Source organism: Delphinus delphis, chromosome 7 (assembly GCF_949987515.2).
Source record: "Delphinus delphis chromosome 7, mDelDel1.2, whole genome shotgun sequence".
Classification (NCBI taxonomy): Eukaryota; Metazoa; Chordata; class Mammalia; order Artiodactyla; family Delphinidae; genus Delphinus; species Delphinus delphis.
The window spans coordinates 64205697-64217890 of record NC_082689.1 but is presented as its reverse complement, the minus strand read 5'-3'; the positions used below and the strand labels follow the sequence as shown (position 1 = coordinate 64217890).

The window sequence follows — 12194 nt, the reverse complement described above, 5'->3', positions numbered from 1 at the left end:
TGTCACTAATTTGAAATAGGTTTTGTCCCTTTTGGTGAAAATAGCTTAGAATTCAACAAAGTAGGTATCTGGGTACCTGGGTTCTAGCCCCTCATGTAGGAGTCTATTTAGGATCCAAACAGAGAGATGAAGTAATGGATGAGTATAAGGTGGAGTTTGGTAAACTTTTTCTATAAAGGGTCAGATAGTAATTATTTTTCGCTTTGTGAGCTATGCAGTCTCTGTCGCAACTACTCAAGTCTGCCAACGTAGCGTGAAAACAGACATAAACAACACATAAATGAATGAGCAATGATCATGGTTGTGTTCAAATATAACTTTATTTAAAACAACAGGGAGCAGCATGGTTTTGGTCTGTGCACCATAGTTTGCTAATCCCTGCTATAAGATTTCAGCCCTCCAGAACCGTATTTTGGCACATTACTAAAAATAGCGATCACATAGTTTTCTTTACATGTTCATGTAGAGAAAGTGTTGGGGTTCCTTTAGACACTGCTGAGTTATTTAGAATGTGTCCTAACACCAGCAAACCCTTGCTCTAGGCTTGCAAAACCCAAGGCAACAAGTGCTTGAGTAAAGGGCAGAAAAGGACCAGAAAAGACCTGGGCCAAAGAAGCAGCCATACCCACCCAGCATGTTCTCCTGGTTATTAATAATGTTGGGTGGAATGCATTGACGTGGGAGTAGAGGAGGGAGTCTGGTCATGCGAGAAGCTTGGACCAGGGACTGTTCTTGCCAGTATGATCATTCCAAATCAGAATCCATCCAAGGCCTTAAGGAAGTAGGAGTTATCAAGATAATGGGACCTTAGCCTAGCAGACAATTCAGAGAGAGTCCATCCCAGTAGGGAGAATAGACCACTTGGTAGGCACCACGTTGGACTGGTAGAAGGTATCTGTGTTGGGGGAGCTGATAGAGGTGAAGACGTGGGAGGAAGCAAGGAGTGGTTGATGAGATGTTCAGAAAGTGGAAACTTGTGTTTTCAGCAGCCAACTTAGACACCCAAGTTTTTCTCGGACAACCTAATTCCCGGAATATCACAAGGTTTAATTAAGGCACCGCTGGAATGTGTGACCGAGTTTCTGACCCACAGGTTGGGTAGATGTCTGCAGATACTACAGCAAAGGCTGGGAAAGGGGATGATCAAGACCCAGGAACTAGGCAGCAGCTGACAGTATGTATGTATGTATGTATTGTGCTCACATAGGACAAAAGCTGCGAGGGCCAGAACTGAACTCTTTCATTATAAAGTCTGATTTATACCTCTGTGGGAAAATCAGCCACTATGCCTAACACTGCATTGTTTCATGAGAGTCTTAGCTACTGAAAGTCATATTGTCTAACCCTTTTTTTTTTTTTTTTTGCGCTATGCGGGCCTCTCATTGTTGTAGCCTCTCCCATTGCGGAGCACAGGCTCCGGACGTGCAGGCTCAGCGGCCATGGCTCACGGGCCCAGCCGCTCCATGGCATGTGGGATCTTCCCGGACTGGGGCACGAACCCGTGTCCCCTGCATTGGCAGGTGGACTCTCAACCACTGCGCCACCAGGGAAGCTCTGTCTAACCCCTTTTTTGTGACTCATAAAGAAGTTTTACATTGTAAAAAGATTTTTAAAGATGCAGTGATAATTTCACTTGAATATGGAAGCATTTTCAAGATGAAAAGCGGAAACAAAGAACAGCATAATAGGTATTATGTTCCGTAGACATTTCAAGATGAGTTATTGTACTGTAGGCATTTTTTTAAATACAGAGAACAATGCTTTTAACCTTTATGTGTATATTTAAACACTCATAAAACATTTCTACTTTTTATGACAAAAATTTCAATGTACTAATGTACTTACAAATGAAAGTAAAGAAGAATACCTGATGTTAATTGTATAAACATAAATACATAAAGCACATTGCTTTTATAGCCATGAGGAGACCCGTGTATACCATTTGGGTAGGTTTATTCTAAATTTCCCATAAAGCAATATTCTATTTGTTCTTTAATAAAGTACGGGCTTTGCCATCAGTGGAAAATAATAACCACTGTTTAATTTCGCAATTAGTGGCTTCTCCCTAGATAAGATTTGCCTGAGAGGATAAGTGCATTCCAGTTTTGAGAAATTAACATCTCCTAGGTGAACAAACCTCTAAAAAGAAAGTCAAACAAACCTCATCTCAGAACCTCACAAGAGTTGGAAACAACAGGCCTGATACCTCAGTCCCACAGCTCTTTGCCAACCACGTTTGGGGAATTGCTGTGACTGACAGAAGGAGAGAAGCTGAATTTGAGATAAACAGAAGTGAGCCAGGAGAGATGAGATAGCTAAATGCAAGCAGCACTAACTATACTCTGCACCGTTGATTCCCGGGATAAATCTACATGTGCAAAGTGGGGGCTGGATTGGAGCCATGTTAGAAAATCTACCTACTGGTGGCTCCAGGGCTGATTCTGGAAAAGAACCTTATTCCAGGCAGCCCACTGGCATCAGTGGAGGTCCTACTGCATGCAGAGCATTAGAGAGAGGGGCCATTTCATGGAACCTGAGAACCCAAATGCAACTAGATACTTGAGTTTGAAACTCAGAAATGTGAGTAACACTTTTTTTGTAATTTAATTTAATATTATTTTATTTTATTTTATCTTGAAGTTGATTCATTTATTTCTTTATGAAATTTACATTCTCATGAAAAAGAAAGAGTAAAACTCTTTTTTTTTTTTTTTTTTTTTTGCGGTACACGGGCCTCTCACTGTTGTGGCCTCTCCCGTCGCGGAGCACAGGCTCCGGACGCGCAGGCTCAGCGGCCATGGCTCACGGCCCCAGCCGCTCCGCGGCATGTGGGATCTTCCCGGACCGGGGCACGAACCCGCGTCCCCTGCATCGGCAGGCGGACCCTCAACCACCGCACCACCAGGGAAGCCCCGAGTAGCACTCATTTTAAGTAAGGGGAAAAAAAATAGGGAAACTACAGTGATAGCAAAGGCCACTCACAGTTGTCCAGCCTTGAGGAATACCTAGAGCCATGTCCCTCTGCAGAAACAGCTGATGAGCCCCAAGTCCTTCATTGTGCTCCAGCTGTTGGTCTGAAGCCATGTGAGGCTAAGAGGGTCACTGCCAGCAGGGGAAACGCAACCACACAATCTGCTGTCCGTAAGCCACTCATGTAACCTCCCATTTTCCATGCAGAGAGTTGAGTTCAGACACCAAAAATGGTCTCGTGAAGCTTTTTTCATTTCCAGGAGCACCTGTGTCTCTACAGAGCCAGCTCTCCTGAGGAGGTTCTGAAATGCACTCTGTCCCCACGGTCTCCCTCTGCCCTTCCCAGGAAAATGTGGAAAAGTTCCTTACTCACCAAGTGGTTTGCCTTGATGCCAAACAACTCGCTTGGTAATTGGTTCAATTGTAATAAATTAGCTTAGCCATGATTTTGGAAGAGTTGTAGCTCCATGTTGCAGACCTTCTTCACTCAAACTGCTTCCCACAGACCAACCGGGGGCTCTTAGAGAAGATGAACTCTTCTGGTTGCTAATCTGAGGGGGAAACCTAGCAGATCGCGTTTACTTAGCCTCTCCATTCAATTTGCCTGTGATAAACTGGGCTCTGCTAGATCTGTGCCTGTTTTATACAATAGGGATAATGGAAATAAAATGAATACTTCAGAACAGAGGCAATAAGGTATTATTATGGCTAATGAAGGAATGATTTGTTTTGAATGTCAACTGCTTAGAGGCAAGGATTTTATAAAAATCAAATAATAAATGGTCACCATATCGGCAATATAAATATTCCCTTATTGATCTTACATGGAAATCAGATTTCAGAGAGAAAAATGCCCAACACACTTCAGAATAGATTCTAGAGCAAGTATCTATGATGAATTATCAAGTTCCTAACTTGCTGGCATTACATTTTTCGAAGCACCCTGATATTTGATTTATAACTGTTCTTACATTACTTAGATTTCTAGATTCTATAGGTACTAAAATTGAAGTGAAAGTTTCATGAGTCGCAACAATCAGAATAAGGCATTATATAATGCAGTAGTTCTCTTAAGCTTGCACTAGACATACATGGAGAGTTTATTTAAAAGACAGATTCCCAGGACATATCCTCCAGAGACTTTGAGTCAGAAGATCAAGTAGGACCTAGGAATCAGCATTCACACTAAACAGCCAGCGAGTTTCTCTGCTTGTGGCCCTTGATCGTATTTTGAGAAAAACTGCAATAGAGTACATCCTGCTTTTGAATCAGGTTTCACAGGACACCCGTAAGAGGACAGAAAGTTAAGAGGCTTAAGATAGCTGAAATGGAGCTGAGATCAAGCCTCTGGTTCAGAGTAGAGTGCCAAAGGGAGGAAAAAGATAAAAAGGAATTTTTATAGACGGGCCACTCATCTTGCTTCCCTTTTCCTGATCCACACCAAGTCTGCATCTTACAAGAGAACCCAGAATTAATCCCCGCACAGTGCCTAATGCACCCACTGAGTTCAGTAAGCCCTGCCTCTCTGGAATAAAGGCGGGTTTTAGTAAGGAACGTTGCAGTTATAAAGACTAGGGCTACTCAATACAAAAAAAAAAAGGTAAAAATGTCAATGATAGAAAAGTACTGCCTGCCCTACTAATTATTTTAAAACATCTGGATAGCATAGTTAGTCTACAGTTCATCCAGATGTTTCAGCTTTGTGTACAGAGCCATGCTATGCCTTCCAGCTGTCTGTTTTGACATGCATTTCCATGCTTGAACAGTCAGTGTCTGATGAGTATATTGTGGGGTGGAGGGGGAAGAGACAGCCTGAAGCCACGCACACACAGTCCCCAGCTTCAAACAGGTCTGTGCCAAATATTGGTTTATTAGATGTTCAGTATTCAGAGCGTGGTTTCCTCTGGAAACCATGTTTCACACAGTGGTTAACTACTCAAGCCAGTCCTCAGAAGCCTCTTTAATCCATAACATAGCTAAAGTAGGGAATGGATAAAATTACCCAGTTGAGTTGTAGAAGTTGGATGTCCCCATGAAGCCCTCTGGAAGAGGAGTGGGAGAAGAAGAATTTTTTCTCTTTCCTGGAGTCAAGGATGAGCCTGGGCTACAAGACGTACTGCCTCCCTCCCCAACACTCAGGCAAAACTCACATTCCTAAATGCAGTTTGTCTGAAATAAATGGGCTAAAAAGAAATTTGGACAAATTTGATTGACCGATAGCCCCCTAACTTTCGGGGAGATATTTGTCTTTTAAAAGAGGCTGTTTATTTTTTATTGAATTTCTAATTGTTGAAATGGCAGGCAGTGTAGCATATTAGCTTGCATGAAAATAAAAGAGAAATACTCAGATTCTTTTGGAGAAAGGGAGATTATAGGCAGGTTGAACTTGCCTAGGAATCCTTCTCTAGTCGGTTCCCCAGGATGCTGCTTCATTTATGCCAACATTTTCTATTTCTTGGCTTCCAAATATTCATATGTTCCAAATGCTATACAATGTGTTTTGAAATAGCCAATATGGAGGCAGTTAGGCCACGCCACTGTGTGTGTGTGTGGTGGGCAGGGTTTGGGTAGAGGCAGAGGGACAAGCATTTGAATCTGTGGATCATTTCTGAGGTGAGTTCTGCCACCACTAAAAAATATATTGGTCTATGTAGACAAATACCTGTGTTGATTGTATATAAATATACTGAGTGTTGATGGTGAATCATGTTAATTAACACAGACCAACACTTCTTAGTGATATGCTACGATCAATTCTGTTCTATTATGATATTCATCTCTAATTAATTTTGGCTCAGCAGGATGAAACTGCAGACTCTGGTTACTCAGAGGATGGCATTTAAAATATGCACTGCTTTACTTGTGGACTAAACTAGTGAATAGCTAATCTTGGGCAGTGGAAGAAATTATTTCACATCACTGCTCTCTGCTGATGTGTTTCCACCAGAGAACCTCTGCAAAGATGGAAAAAAAAAAAAAAATCACTACAAGAGAATTCCAGAGGTGGAAAGAGAAAGAAACCATGTAGATATCTAAGGAAATCTTGGCGCTTGAGTAGAAATCATCCACAAGGACTGACCAATTTACTGGCATTATTGCAGAAGCTGGACACTCATTGCTTTCACTCCATTCTCTTTGTAAGAGAGTATAATCCTTCCTTGAGATGTTTGGAAAGCAGTGTATTGGGGTAATAAATAGAGGGACTTCTCAAGTCCAAAAGAGTGGGTTCAAATCCCATGTCTTCACCACTAACCGGCCATGTTATTTGGGTCAAGTTACTTATTTTCTTTAGTATCCCTCTCCTCATCTACAGTGTCAGACTGATAATAGTAATTGTTGTCCACTACCTCAGAGGAAATGATAAAGAAGAAGACATGGCTTCAAGGGGCCTGACACTCCATTAGCATTCACAAAATGTGAGCTGTTGTTAGGTTGAGGGACATATTTGCTCTCGTGGCCGTTCAGTTCAGTGTAACAATGGGCTGTGTGTAATAGCGTCCTAGTGTACCCATCCAGACAACATAGGCCAACTCTGCGACCCCCATGACCTCAGGAGACTAGAGAAGCAAGATCCACTATTTCTCAGAGCTGCCCTTCAGCAACCTCAAATTTCTGACTGTATAGGTAGCTAGGTCACAGGCTTAGAAAAGAATGACCAGTTAAGTTTCGGGAAGGATGTGGCCTTCTCCATCGTAATCTTAGGACTGGACTGATCGCAATCTGAACAAAAAGAGAGGGGTCCCCTTTCTTACCCAGGCCTTGAACATACAAAGGTCAGCCTGTGGTTGACTTGATTTGATCCCCTATTCACTTTGTAACTGTGGGGCAGGTCCAGGACCGGGATATCCAGGCTGCACATTATAAAGCCAGCTTGTAATTCAGGCTATGATTTCAGTCCCCTCAGATGAAGGGGAGGAGTAAATGCCCCAGCTCAGGCTTGAACAAGTCATGGCAGGTTCCGTCTTCATGATGCAGTGCTGTAACTCATCTGCTCTTTGTCCCTCACCCTAATGAACACCAAACTCACTCAGAATATACTAAGAGAGAGTTTTTATTAAAGATAACATTAACAAAAAGGTTAGGCTCTCTTTCAGCACTGCAGGCAATTACTGAAGTATATGAATTCAAATAGGAGCAGAATTATAATGGGTTTTTGCTTTCTTCGTCTTCCCAGTTTCCACCCTTTCCCTCCATTCCCAGCTCTGTCAAATAGGCCTGTAATGAGAGCGTGTAGCGATGTCCCAGGAGCCCCTTTTAGAGAGCCCTTTGATGTATAGTCCAGTCCATCCAAGCATATCTGGTCTCGGATTATAATCACCTATGACCATCTCTGTCTGCCTCATTAGATCATAGCTCCTTAAAGATTGGGATCGTGTGTTTTCATCATTTTTTTTTAGCCTGGGTCCCACCCCTCCCTGCCTCAGCAACTGGCTCTGAGCCATTCTGAGATGATCTCAGTGATAGGGATACAAAGGAAGGAAGGAAGCTGGGGAGGTGGGCTCAGCAGCCTGCAGCCTAGTGCTCCCTGGAGAGCAGGCTCATTGTTGGGGACACACCAGCAGCTCTGGTGAGCCAAGCAGTGACTCCAGTCCCCTGGGTGCCTTTGCTGCCTCTGTTCCTGTCCCCCAACACTGCTCTGCCCTCTCCCTAAACTCCAGCTCCGTCAGGTCTTCTGTCATCTCCTAACCTCTGTATAGTGGATTTTTTTCTGTGTGTCTCTTGGCATTAGTGCCTTCTTTGTGTGTCTCACATCTGACCTCTTCAGGAGAGGATTTGATTCGTTTCATTATTACGCAGCTCTCACAGCAACTTAGCTCAGACGCCACAGGCCGGTCTAAAGATGCCCCGGCCCAGATCTCTGACCCAGTCAGCTGTGGTCCAGGAGAACTGTGTTACCTGAGACGAACATGTCCACCTGGGCCCAGTGCACTTGTGGGTACTCTGTACAGAGAGAAGTGTTAGGTGTGGTAGGTTCTCAGCCTTGCAGCACCTTTCCTCCAGAAAAGAAGCCCTCCAAAAATGTTTCCTGAATGGCCAACTGGCTCTGGGGGCTGGGCCTTTGCTTTAGGCAGAGCGAATAATAGCTTTTTTGAAAAGATGAGCACAAGAATTGCTAAATTCCAACATTGTGCAAGACACAAAGGAGAGAACAATTGACTAAAATGTTGTCCCTATTCTCAAGGTGCCGGCAGACTAGTAGCAAAAGACAGATATGTAAGCCTCTAAGAGCAGCAGCAGATGACCATGGCTAAGAGTATGGGCTTTGGATATCAGTTCAAATCATAGGTCGTCTATTTACTAGCTGAGTGACCTTAACTTCCCTGCGTTTCAGTTTCCTCAGTTTCCTCATTTACAAAGTACAGCCTTGTACTGGGAATATACAGGGAGGGAAGAACGCCCAGCACACAGCCTAGTGCTTTGTGTAAAACTGGAATATGAGGATAGTATTACTAACTTGCATGAGGTTATAATTCATAAATTTGGACGTAAATCACTTAGCTTGGCACACAGGGAAATCTTACTGAAGGATAACCATCTATTTTTCTAATGCAATGTAAATGTGAAAATCAAAGTATCCATAAAGTATCACGGAAAGGAAAAAAAGGAGAAAACAGAGGTCAAAGAAGCCCCTACTGAGAGCTGGCTGTTTGGAGCAAGCCAGTAGTTGGCAGGGTCAAGGCTCAACCCCAGGAGCACAGTGGTGGTTTCTTTCCACTGTGCTATCCGGAGCTGCTGGCTTTTCTCCCCAAGCCGCCAGAAAGCAAGGAGCAACCACGTGGGGGAAACTGAGGCATGCCAGCATCCTCAGGACAACGGCAGCCCCATCTGTAATAAGCCACTCTGTTATCCTGCAAAATGCATATCCTGTTATAATGGGAGAGCTCAAAATGTCTAGATATTTGCATTGATTTTGTGTCCATCTAGGGCTATTAGGGTGTTATTACAGCTGAGGCACCGTTTTGAGGGTTTGTTTACTTAAGTTGAACGGCTCCTGGGAAAGCACAGTATGAAAAGTACATGACTGTGCTCTTGGATTTATTCAGCTCAACTTTTTCTCTCATCGCTGGACTCTGAACTCAAGTACTAGTTTGAAAGTCTAATTAATAGCCAAGAAGGTCATTAGAGAAGGACTTGAGAGTTCATTGAAGGATACAGCCGTACTTAGTTTATGTCACACGAAAAATTAAACACAAAAGTAATAGCCACAAAGATTTGTTGTTGCTATGTGATAGTCTTAGACCAGAGTGGGGAGACTTATACTTGTTTAAGCTTCTGATGAAAGTAGAAGATCCCCTTTCATAATAAATGAAGATAACTATTTTGGGACTAGAGGTCACAATTTATAATATTAACATGCCTGGCATTATGATGACAGTGGCACTTTTGTGAGTCACTGAGAGGATACGGACCCTGGGTATGGGAACGAGAATTGTGATGAATGCGGGAAGCTGGCTATCACGGCGGCACGTGTCCTCTGCAGTCATCAGGCCAACCTGCTACCCTGCAATATGATGAACAACGAGGTAATCAGGACATTGCTGTGCATTAACAGGACAAGATGCTCCTGCTAAAAACCAGGCCCACACCACCACAGTCACCCTTTTTTTCTGAGATTAAAATGAAATGCTGAATTTCAGTTCTTGTCATCTTCCTTTTCAGACATTTAGAAATTATCTTCTACTAGCAGACTTGTGCCTTTGGCTTCTCCAGTAGTTTCTTAAGCTACCTAATAAGTATAACTCTTATTTCTTATCATCTGTAAATTGGGATGCTTAATAAATTCCATAGGATGATCATTTAACATTCTACAAAAGGAAAAAAAAAGGTGTCACCGTCGTCTTTGGCATTCATGATACAGTGTCTTTAACTGTATAAACGCTGTCTAAAGAGTTCATTCCATGCACTGGAGACAGGACTTAGGGTGCACATATTTGAACGTGGAGTGCAGCAGGGTGCTTCACAATTCAATATTATGTGTGCCTATTTGACCTTGAGTCCCCTGAGAACAGCCTCGGGTTGGTGGTGCATTCCTCAGCGACATTGTTCCAAGGCTCTAGATAACTTTTCCAAATGAAAAAATAGTAGAAAATAACGTAAAATAGTAAAACAGTGGTCATCTAGTGATCGTTTAGCCTGTTTTCAGCACCCTCTCTGTAATATAAAGAAAGTTCCAGTTAAAAGTTCAGTAGCAGTTTTTTCTTCTGCAGCAAAAGAGAGATTTTCGAACGATAGTTCTGGATTGATACAAAGCACCACTTCCCTCAGAACATTGTTGCTACTGTCATTATCAGGTCCTCCTGCCTTGGGGAAGCAGCATATGTAAATTTTAAAAGGAGCACATTTATCAAACTTAGAAATACAATGACAGGTTGAAGGTGTGTTGCTTGGAAGAATGCATTTCAGGGGGGCCGCGGGCGAAGCCTCCTCGTCTCCCCCGCCACGGCGGCGCTCTGCGGGCTCTTCAGTCGCCTCCCGCCGGGCGGCGGCTCGGACTTCCTGCGGCCGCCGCCGGCTTTCCTAAGCCGGGCCTTCCCGCTGGGACCGGACGCGCCGGGCTGGCCCCGCAGTCGGGGCCCCAAGCAGCCCGGGTGGGAGCGGGGCGCGCCGATGTGTTTCAGTTCACCGCAGTTCACCGTAGAAAGAAACACAAGCGAGAGGAGGATTGTCCAGTAAGAAAGAAGAGGCTATAACTGAAGTAGAGCTCTGTGCTGGTCCTAATGACTGGATTCTTTGTGCACATCAGGATATAGAGGGTCATGGAGTAAATCCGTGCACTAGTGGCCTTTCTGCACCTGGCATGTTAGTTGTTATTTGTGAAGAGAGGAATCAGACAACAGGAGAACCACAGGGTGAAGTTGCCCGAAGGAGGCTTCAGGAAATTGAGGACAGAATAACTGATGAAGATGAACTTGAAGCTGACAGAAATATTAACCGTCTTCCCAGGCTTGTCCTTCCTGATACCATGAAAACAGGTTTGAAGAGGGAATTTGATGAAGTCTTTACAAAGAAAATGATTGAGTCCATGAGCTGTCCTTCAGGGAGCTTGTGCTCTGGAAGCCTTTCCCTGAACTCCTTTCTGCTAAAGCCGTCATCTAATGCTAAGAACTACGCAGGAGAGAGCCAAACTAAGTGTGCAGCTGCTGGCACTGTCTTCCCTCAAGGAACTGAACTGTTCTTAGAACCTCGCAGACAGGGTTGGCTGTTTACAATAGTTTGGAGACAGCTGCTTGCACAGAAGAAGAGATGGAACTCTAGAAGCCAGTTTCTACACTAAAGTTGTCAAATTTAGAAGGCTTATGTGTTCAGTCATGAGCCTGCCTGTACAGTATAGGGACTTGAAAGTTTTGAAATGGGTGTAATACTCCACCTGTGATTTGGGACGGGACTCTCATTTGGGGTAGCCATTTCTTGAATTCAACTTTTTGCCAAGGAAACTTGTCTCAAGGGAAAAGCAGTTTTCTAGGGGGCTTATTAAAGGAATAAGGAGTACATTCTGCAAAGTCAAGTGTAGAAGCTATATGTGTAAGCATGACTTCTAAGTCATCTGTCACATTGTCTAAATCATTCAGATACTTGAGTTGAAAAAGGTGCATTAAGAAAGTAGGATGCTCTCCTACTACGGGTACCCTGGCAGTCGAGCCACAGCTTCATCTGTAGACGTGAGCTCTGTTTACAGTGGTGACTATATATCATTGGGGGGAAGGAGGAAGAAGGCCGTAGTTTAAACCTATGCTGGGGAATTTAACAGAGGCTCTGAAACCTGTATATCAGTTGTCAATTCAGTGTAGCTGTATTGATTAAATAGCCAGTAGCATTGTGCCTCCCCTCTTTGCCTCTGAAAATGCAACGAAAAATACAAAGAAAAGGTTTTTCCTTCGAGGCTTTTTTGCCTTGTGCTACCATGCTCCTTGGTTTCCCTTCCAAAATCGATAAGCCCAGCTATTCAGTAATGTTTACAGCTTAATTAACCTTGAGTGATAGTTTAAAAGATTGTGAGGTAAACCATGTGCGAATGGGCTCTGGGAGAAGCATTCCTCAGGTAATCCTGGGGCGGTGCTGTATCAGCTAAGCCCAGCATATAAATTCTGTAGTTAAAAAAAAGCAAGTTGAGTTGTTTAATGTTAATTTAGAAAACAGTGACTGAATAATTAGCTGAGCACATATGGGCAAGTGACATTGAGATTTACTGAGATAGCCAACTTGCCTGTTGTTTCAACTGTTGT

General features: G+C 43.4%; 1 pseudogene; it reads left to right on the top strand.

Moving 5' to 3' along the window:
* Nucleotides 1-1102: 1102 nt before the first annotated feature.
* On the top strand, nt 1103-11226 carry LOC132427876 (coiled-coil domain-containing protein 117-like; annotated as a pseudogene).
* Nucleotides 11227-12194: the final 968 nt, after the last annotated feature.